General features: G+C 37.5%; 1 pseudogene; it reads left to right on the top strand.

Moving 5' to 3' along the window:
• The first annotated feature begins 467 nt into the window (after positions 1-467).
• Positions 468-3,292, top strand: LOC134234735 (uncharacterized; annotated as a pseudogene).
• Positions 3,293-10,087: the final 6,795 nt, after the last annotated feature.

Raw genomic sequence — 10,087 nt, 5'->3', positions numbered from 1 at the left:
GTATAAAAGCGATGTGTGTGGGGCGCTCATCTTAATGAAAAGTTTGTTGTTGACAATGAAACGGTGGAGATTGGCAGATTAAGTGTTTAAGTGTAAAAAAAAACCATGAAAACTAACCCACTGGAGCATCAATAGCTCAATTCCCTCCTGAGCGCTCTACACCGGATATGCTGTATTCAACGTAGTTACAGAAGAAACCCGAATAACGGTAATTTATCCGTCATCCTCTGGTGAAGTATGGAAACGTATTTTCATTATAAATGCATCAATGAATCATTGGTGTGAAAGTTAAACTGGTAATCAATAAAGAAAAATTTTAATTTTACAAGCGGAATAAAACAATCGTATAATTTATGATTTTAGTACATAAAAGACAGAAAATGCATTTTTTATATAACATGAATATTTTATTTGAGGGAGGGGGTTTGGTGTTAGTACAGAACCTTTAATTATTTTTTAGGATTAAAATGCCAACTTGTAGCTGTAGACAACATACAACCTTTGCAAAAGATGAACCTTTTAAAATATATAGACTTTCCAGCAAAAAATACAACACCAGTTGTTGAAGGTCTCGTTGAAAATGGCCATCTGTGTAAAAGAGCAGTGTATTTATGTACAGCATGTGCTGCGTACAGCGAAAAAAACTTATTTTTCAATGAAAAAGACATTCAAAATGAACTTGTTGATCAAGTTAGTAATTTGATTTAAACAAACAACAAATCTGATGAGAATCTGATGAAAATTACTGAAGCCATTGGCACTACCGAAAGAAAAAGATGAAGGACGATTTCAATGACAATATATTTAGTCAATACAAGAATGTTGATTTTTTAACATCTGCCACTACTGATACGTGGATATCTGAAAGAAACAGTGTCATATCTTCATTGTTATTGTCAAAATGTGGGGAAAATATGTTAGATTTATCACCTTCAAAAAAAAAACAATTGTATTTGCTATTGAACATTTGTTCTCTCATATCTTCCAACATAATCATGCCATTTTCATTCAGTCTGAATCTTTTAACATATTATATGTGAAATAGCAAAACAGTTTGTAACATGTATTCTTCCGCCCATCCTGCTGAAAGTTATACTTCTGTTTGGAAATGGATAGAACAGCATGGAACAACACCTCTCACCATTGCATTCCAGCATGACGTGTTAACATATTTTGATAATAACCAAGTGTTAGCAAGGAACTGGAGGGGGCGCTATGACGCCAAAGCTATTCTGAGCTATGTCACGACAGTTGTCCATTTCTTCTCTAATCCAACTACCGATTTACAACTTGTCCATAATTTCTCTCGCAGACACTGGTTTTATAATATTCAAATTTCAAAGATATACAGTGCTATTTTAAAATTCATAAATTTCTATGAAAATGTATTTAGATCACTTCGTGAAGATTTCATAGAAAGCAGGATACGTGTTTTGTAACAGCAACACCATCCAGGACTAAATTCTACATAGGACGTCGTTTCTGATCTTTTAAAAAACAAGAACAATAAATTTTCTGATCATTCAAGGTCCCAGATTGATGTGTATTCTTTTTTTTATCACATTCACATAGTAGCCCTCCGACAATTCAGATGGGAAATTCAATATCGGTTAATCCATGTTCCTTCAAATCTGTACAAGTTGTGCTAGAGAATTTAAAGTGCACTGCAGGGATCCCCAATCATAGACAGTGGAGTACAGTAGGTTGTGATGGGCTTCCCTTCCTTCTGTCTCACAGAACTACTAAAGATAACCCCTATCTTCAAGATTTACTCCTTCAACCTGGACTGGGGCATGTTGAAATTAATATGTCCAAAGGTACTGTCTCTTTCGTGAAATAAAATTGAATGAATTTTATTAAATTTTATACATATATAATTATGTAAAATATAACAAAATTCATTCAGTTTTATTAAATATATTACAGCTGTCATAAAGCTATTACGGGAAGTAATTTGGGGTAGATTTGGCAAAACGATTAGGATATAGATCACCAAATGCACTGCAGTCCTGCCAACGATCATCACAAGGCCATGCAGTTTATTGAAATTCTTCTTTTTGGAACAGGTCTGTTAAGAGAAGCGTTCATTATTTTAATAAAATAAATAAAATTAATATATACATACATTCATTTTCTTTTTTTCATATAAATCTATACCTCTAAGCATTTCCTAACCATAGGGGATGAATTGTTGTTCCCCTACATCTATCATTGCTCGGAAAGGGAAATAGAACCTTCTGGGAAAGGCTTTTTCGCCTGGTGTAAAGACGTAAAGGATCCAAAGTACATGCTGGAGTCCATTTTCACGTATGTACTAGCAGTGTACATGTTCAGAGCTGGGATAAGACGTAATAACAGCAACGTCATTATGGCCTCCAGAATTAAGTTTTCTGCCCTTTATTTTGGTGTGTCCAAAACAACAAGTACCAACAAATTGAAATGCTAGACATCATTATGAGAGTATGTGCACCAACTGAAGTCCTCCAATTCATCCAGGAGCACGAGTCCTTCTCTCGTAAGCTTATGACAGCATGCCCTAACCTCAACTGCACAATAATGCAAAATGACGCACTTAAGGTCAGACGACACGTTCCTCAAATCTAAATAATTTATATATAATTTTTTCTAAGAATTTGTGTTTGAAGTATAGGTACTTAAAACAAGTTTCCTCACCAAAAATTAGGGTACCTTACCAGGCATTTGAACAAAATAGAACAGGGTCATATTTCTTATCTAACCCTTATGAATAATATTCTGAATGGCCTTTTTCATAATTTTGGGTGTAATTATATATAAAACATTTTGAAAACAAGGTAGAAATAAGAAGAAAAATGACAAATACAAATAATTTTTGATATAATACCAAGAATTACAAAAGATATATTTGAGGATCGTGTCGTCTGACCTTAAATACTAACTTTATTTCCTTCCTATCTTGTGAGACGAAATTTGATTGGTTTGATGGTGGGTGTAAATTTCCCTACACCCGACTTGATTAGTTGAAAAAAATGTGACGTCACAAATAACGACGTCAACTTGCATTAAATGCATGAAGAAAATGTTATGCACAGTTTGAAACACTATCATTTTTGAACTAGGTTTAAAAATATGATTTCATTACATAAAATTAATTATTCATCCAGGTTTAATGAATGATGTACAGGGATTTGCTCCAGCATTTATTAGTATTCCTTACACAATGAAGGTGAACAATAAAGAATTTGTGCAATACGTCCATGCATGGGTAAAAACCCGTACACCCTTGAATGAACCGTGGATAGAATTAACATAAAATTTCCAACCACTTTTTAGCTCACCTGAGCCGAAGTCCGTCGTCCGTCCGTCTGTCTGTCTGTCTGTCCGTCTGTAAACTTTTCACATTTTCGACTTCTTCTCAAGAACCACTGGGCCAATTTTGACCAAACTTGGTACAAAGCATCCTTGGGTGAAGGGGACTTTAAATTGTTAAAATAAAGGGCCAATTCCCCTCACAAGGGGAGATAATCAAGAAAAGACAAAAATAGGGTGGGGTCATTAAAAAATCTTCTTCTCAAGAACCACTGGGCCAGAAAAGCTGAAACTTATGTGGAAGCATCCCGGCCTAGTGTAGATTCTAAATTGTTCAAATCATGACCCCCGGGGGAAGGGCGGGGCCACAGTGGGGAATCGAAGTTTTACATTGGAATGTATAGGAAAAATCTTTGAAAATCTTCTTCTCAAGAACCACTGGGCCAGAAAAGCTGACACTTATGTGGAAGCATCCCGGCCTAGTGTAGATTCTAAATTGTTCAAATCATGACCCCCGGGGGAAGGGCGATGCCACAGTGGGGGATCAAAGTTTTACATTGGAATGCATAGGAAAAATCTTTGAAAATCTTCTTGTCAAGAACCACTGGACCAGAAAAGCTGAAACTTATGTGAAAGCATCCCGGTCTAGTGTAGATTCTAAATTGTTCAAATCATGACCCCCGGGGTAAGGGCGGGGCCACAATGGGGAATCAAAGTTTTACATAGGAATATATAGGAAAAATCTTTGAAAATCTTCTTCTCAAGAACCACTGGGCCAGAAAAGCTGAAACTTATGTGGAAGCATCCCGGCCTAGTGTAGATTCTAAATTCTTCAAATCATGACCCCCGAGGGAAGGGCGGGGCCACAATGGGGAATCAAAGTTTTACATAGGAATATATAGGAAAAATCTTTGAAAATCTTCTTCTCAAGAACCACTGGGCCAGAAAAGCTGAAACTTATGTGGAAGCATCCTGGGGTAGTGTAGATTCTAAATTGTTCAAATCATGACCCCCGGGGGAAGGGCGGGGCCACAATGGGGAATCAAAGTTTTACATAGGAATATATAGGAAAAATCTTTGAAAATCTTTTTCTCAAGAACCACTGGACCAGAGAAGCTGAAACTTCTGTGGAAGCATCCTGGGCTAGTGTAGATTCTAAATTGTTCAAATCATGACCCCCGGGGGAAGGGCGGGGCCACAATGGGGAATCAAAGTTTTACATAGGAATAGATAGGAAAAATCTTTGAAAATCTTCTTCTCAAGAACCACTGGGCCAGAAAAGCTGAAACTTATGTGGAAGCATCCTGGGCTAGTGTAGATTCTAAATTCTTCTAATCATGACCCCCGAGGGAAGGGCGGGGCCACAATGGGGAATCAAAGTTTTACATAGGAAAAATCTTTGAAAATCTTCTTCTCAAGAACCACTGGGCCAGAAAAGCTGAAACTTATGTGAAAGCATCCTGGGGTAGTGTAGATTCTAAATTGTTCAAATCATGACCCCCAGGGGAAGGGAGGGGTCACAATGGGGAATCAAAGTTTTACATAGAAATATATAGGAACAATCTTTGAAAATCTTCTTCTCAAGAACCACTGGGCCAGAAAAGCTAAAACTTATGTGGAAGCATCCTGGGGTAGTGTAGATTCTAAATTGTTCAAATCACGACCCCGGGGGAAGGGCGGGGCCACAATGGGGAATCAAAGTTTTACATTGAAATATTTAGGAAAAATCTTTGAAAATCTTCTTCTCAAGAACCACTGGGCCAGAAAAGCTGAAACTTATGTGAAAGCATCCTGGGGTAGTGTAGATTTTAAATTGTTCAAATCATGACCCCAGGGGGAAGGGCGGGGCCACAATGGGGAATCAAAGTTTTACATAGGAATATATAGGAACAATCTTTGAAAATCTTCTTCTCAAGAACCACTGGGCCAGAGAAGCTGAAACTTCTGTGGAAGCATCCCGGCCTAGTGTAGATTCTAAATTATTCAAATCATGACCCCCGGGGGAAGGGTTGGGCCACAATGGGGAATCAAAGTTTTACATAGGAATATATAGGAAAAATCTTTGAAAATCTTCTTCTCAAGAACCACTGGGCCAGAAAAGCTGAAACTTATGTGGAAGCATCCTGGGATAGTGTAGATTCTAAATTGTTCAAATCATGACCCCCGAGGGAAGGGCGGGGCCACAATGGGGAATCAAAGTTTTACATAGGAATATATAGGAAAAATCTTTGAAAATCTTCTTCTCAAGAACCACTGGGCCAGAAAAGCTGAAACTTATGTGAAAGCATCCTGGGGTAGTGTAGATTCTAAATTGTTCAAATCATGACCCCCAGGGGAAGGGAGGGGTCACAATGGGGAATCAAAGTTTTACATAGAAATATATAGGAACAATCTTTGAAAATCTTCTTCTCAAGAACCACTGGGCCAGAAAAGCTAAAACTTATGTGGAAGCATCCTGGGGTAGTGTAGATTCTAAATTGTTCAAATCACGACCCCGGGGGAAGGGCGGGGCCACAATGGGGAATCAAAGTTTTACATTGAAATATTTAGGAAAAATCTTTGAAAATCTTCTTCTCAAGAACCACTGGGCCAGAAAAGCTGAAACTTATGTGGAAGCATCCTGGGATAGTGTAGATTCTAAATTCTTCTAATCATGACCCCCGAGGGAAGGGCGGGGCCACAATGGGGAATCAAAGTTTTACATAGGAATATATAGGAAAAATCTTTGAAAATCTTCTTCTCAAGAACCACTGGGCCAGAAAAGCTGAAACTTATGTGAAAGCATCCTGGGGTAGTGTAGATTCTAAATTGTTCAAATCATGACCCCCAGGGGAAGGGAGGGGTCACAATGGGGAATCAAAGTTTTACATAGAAATATATAGGAACAATCTTTGAAAATCTTCTTCTCAAGAACCACTGGGCCAGAAAAGCTAAAACTTATGTGGAAGCATCCTGGGGTAGTGTAGATTCTAAATTGTTCAAATCACGACCCCGGGGGAAGGGCGGGGCCACAATGGGGAATCAAAGTTTTACATTGAAATATTTAGGAAAAATCTTTGAAAATCTTCTCAAGAACCACTGGGCCAGAAAAGCTGAAACTTATGTGAAAGCATCCTGGGGTAGTGTAGATTTTAAATTGTTCAAATCATGACCTCTGGGGGAAGGGAGGGGCCACAATAGGGAATCAAAGTTTACATAGAAATATATAGGAAAAATCTTTGAAAATCTTCTTCTCAAGAACAACTGGGCCAGAAAAGCTGAAACTTATGTGGAAGCATCCTGGGGTAGTGTAGATTTTAAATTGTTCAAATCATGACCTCTGGGGGAAGGGAGGGGCCACAATGGGGAATCAAAGTTTTACATAGAAATATATAGGAAAAATCTTTGATCTTCTTCTTAAGAACCACTAGGCCAGAAAAGCTGAAACTTATGTGAAAGCATCCTGGGGTAGTGTAGATTTTAAATTGTTCAAATCATGACCCCAGGGGGAAGGGCGGGGCCACAATGGGGAATCAAAGTTTTACATAGGAATATATAGGAAAAATCTTTGAAAATCTTCTTCTCAAGAACCACTGGGCCAGAGAAGCTGAAACTTCTGTGGAAGCATCCCGGCCTAGTGTAGATTCTAAATTATTCAAATCATGACCCCCGGGGGAAGGGTGGGGCCACAATGGGGAATCAAAGTTTTACATAGGAATATATAGGAAAAATCTTTGAAAATCTTCTTCTCAAGAACCACTGGGCCAGAAAAGCTGAAACTTATGTGGAAGCATCCTGGGATAGTGTAGATTCTAAATTGTTCAAATCATGACCCCCGGGGGAAGGGCGGGGCCACAATGGGGAATCAAAGTTTTACATAGGAATATATAGGAAAAATCTTTGAAAATCTTCTTCTCAAGAACCACTGGGCCAGAAAAGCTGAAACTTATGTGAAAGCATCCTGGGGTAGTGTAGATTCTAAATTGTTCAAATCATGACCCCCAGGGGAAGGGAGGGGTCACAATGGGGAATCAAAGTTTTACATAGAAATATATAGGAACAATCTTTGAAAATCTTCTTCTCAAGAACCACTGGGCCAGAAAAGCTAAAACTTATGTGGAAGCATCCTGGGGTAGTGTAGATTCTAAATTGTTCAAATCACGACCCCGGGGGAAGGGCGGGGCCACAATGGGGAATCAAAGTTTTACATTGAAATATTTAGGAAAAATCTTTGAAAATCTTCTTCTCAAGAACCACTGGGCCAGAAAAGCTGAAACTTATGTGAAAGCATCCTGGGGTAGTGTAGATTTTAAATTGTTCAAATCATGACCTCTGGGGGAAGGGAGGGGCCACAATGGGGAATCAAAGTTTACATAGAAATATATAGGAAAAATCTTTGAAAATCTTCTTCTCAAGAACAACTGGGCCAGAAAAGCTGAAACTTATGTGGAAGCATCCTGGGGTAGTGTAGATTTTAAATTGTTCAAATCATGACCTCTGGGGGAAGGGAGGGGCCACAATGGGGAATCAAAGTTTTACATAGAAATATATAGGAAAAATCTTTGATCTTCTTCTTAAGAACCACTGTGCCAGAAAAGTTTAAAGTTATGTGCACATGGAAGGATTCTGGGGTAGTGTAGATTTCAAAATGTTTAAATTATGATCAGTGGGGTAGGGTGGGGATGCATGAGGAGGAAATCTGGTAAGAACAGAATGGTCAAAGCTTCTCAGGTGAGCGTTGTGGCCCATGGGCCTCTTGTTCTTTTTGTTGTCCTACGTAGGATATCTATATTTTTTTCTGTTTCCTTGGGTTTAAGGGAATTTTTTACCACCGTATAAATATTTAGAATCTAGAAATGAAAGCAAAGGAGAGGGTTGTGATTTTATATTGGAGGCCAAAAATAGACATGCTAAAAGCTGGCTTCCCAGTGGTGCACCAAAGGAGAAACACAGGGTGCAATGTTGCAGAAACTGGATACACTAGAAGATGCAAGTATTTTACAAACATATTGGTATAATAAACATGAATAAAAGAAAAAAAAAATATTTAAAACATAGTAGGAACTTTTATTACAGACATAAAATAGTTGTTCATCTGTGTAAAGGACACCTAAACTTTGTTTTCTTAACAATACTGTTTGACGAAAAATAAAACCCCATACATTCGTCATGGACACAATACCCACACAGGGCACGGTCACATCCTACCCAATGTCCACGTGTCTGTGTGGTCATACAAAAATTGCAAGTGTCGGGTACTTTTCTAGTAATTCTTTCAGTCTGCGTGCACTTGCTCTTGCATAACAACGTGACAACCCTTCTCTTTTCTTTGAAATCTGATATCCATCTGATCTGTTTTCCTTTCCTCCTGATTCATTGTTAGTTTTAGAGGGGAGAAAAGTAGGTTGAGATGGAAAAGTAGGAGAGGGAGAGGAAAGTGAAGGTTCTGGGGGAGGTGCATATAAGGAAAGTATGGGAGGTATTGACTGGGTAGAACAATGTGGGGTGGAGATAATTTCAGCAGAGGTAGAAGACCAACAAGTCGTAGTAACAGAGGAAGCAGTGGCGTAGCGCCCTATACGCAGCAACGCAAATGAATACACGGATTTTTGCCAAAAAAAAAAAAAAATTTGATTTTCATAATTTCATCGAAAGATTAATATAAATTTATCTAATAAATTATGGAATAAGCACTGCAGGATTAATGCCTTTGTGTGTGTGTGTGTCTTTTTTATTTCTTTGTATTTATTTATTTTGTTTAAATTTTCATATTGCATTTCGGATTTATTTTATCCCTACATTTAACCGTGCGAATTTCAGTTTTATATAGGTCTTGTGTATTTCTTGTATCATAATTTCATAATGTCGATTCAAAGCAATATCAAGTCATTTTTGAAATTTTCAAATACGAATTCCGAGAAAACATCTGAGGAAAAAAGTCAGTCCAGCGCCAGTGTATCCGCGACCATTTCTGAAAAGAAGGAAATTTCGCATGGACCAGAATACCCAGACATCTCAAAGTTAAATAAAACAGACCTGTCGAACACAGAAGTAAAACGTTCACTGCTAACTGGAAAATGGGACGGAATGTTTGATTTCCAGTTTCCGTCGAGGTCAGTTTTTAATAATAATAAAGGAACAAACAACAAATCAAACAAAAGCAAACAAACAACAACAATAAACACATAACTTTTCTAATTGTAATATAAATTAAATATCAAAAAGTGTCAATATAAATATTATAGTTTACAAATTTATTTAAAAAATATTTAATTTTTGTCGGATAAAGGTGTGTGTTGGAAAGGGAGGGGGTGGTGGTGGAGGGTTACGTTGTCTTTATAAAACAGTCATGCTACTTTTTTTAGTAATATACAACAGTTACTTTACTTCACCAGTGAAATACAAAATAACCTCCCTTCCCAACCCCTACACCGCCCCTGTCTGGAGAAATAAAAAATGTTTTTAAAACATTTAAAACTTTACATCAGTACTTGCATTGAAAAAATTACAATTAATATAAAAATCGAATTTTTAACTTTTCCAAATATTTAAAAAATACAGAATCAAAAATTTAATTTTTTTTTCAATATAGAATAATTTCTGGATCCAAAAGAAAATTGCAGTCAGCATGGTTGAAAGATTATCCCTGGCTGCGTTATTCTGAGAGCACTGACTCTCTCTTTTGTGCGTATTGTGTGTTATTTGGCCCGAAGGAAAAAGGAAGTATATCATTCAGTTTTTCATCTCCTGTAACAAACTGGTCTAACATATCCCAATTAATTAAGCGACACCTTCTTGAAAAGTCAAAACACCACGATTA

This window comes from Saccostrea cucullata, unplaced genomic scaffold, assembly GCF_032062105.1.
Source record: "Saccostrea cucullata isolate Sc308-1 unplaced genomic scaffold, CSIRO_AGI_Scuc_v1 ctg3837, whole genome shotgun sequence".
Lineage (NCBI taxonomy): Eukaryota > Metazoa > Mollusca > Bivalvia > Ostreida > Ostreidae > Saccostrea > Saccostrea cuccullata.
Note: the sequence above shows the minus strand (reverse complement) of the source record. Positions and strands in the feature narration are given on the sequence as shown.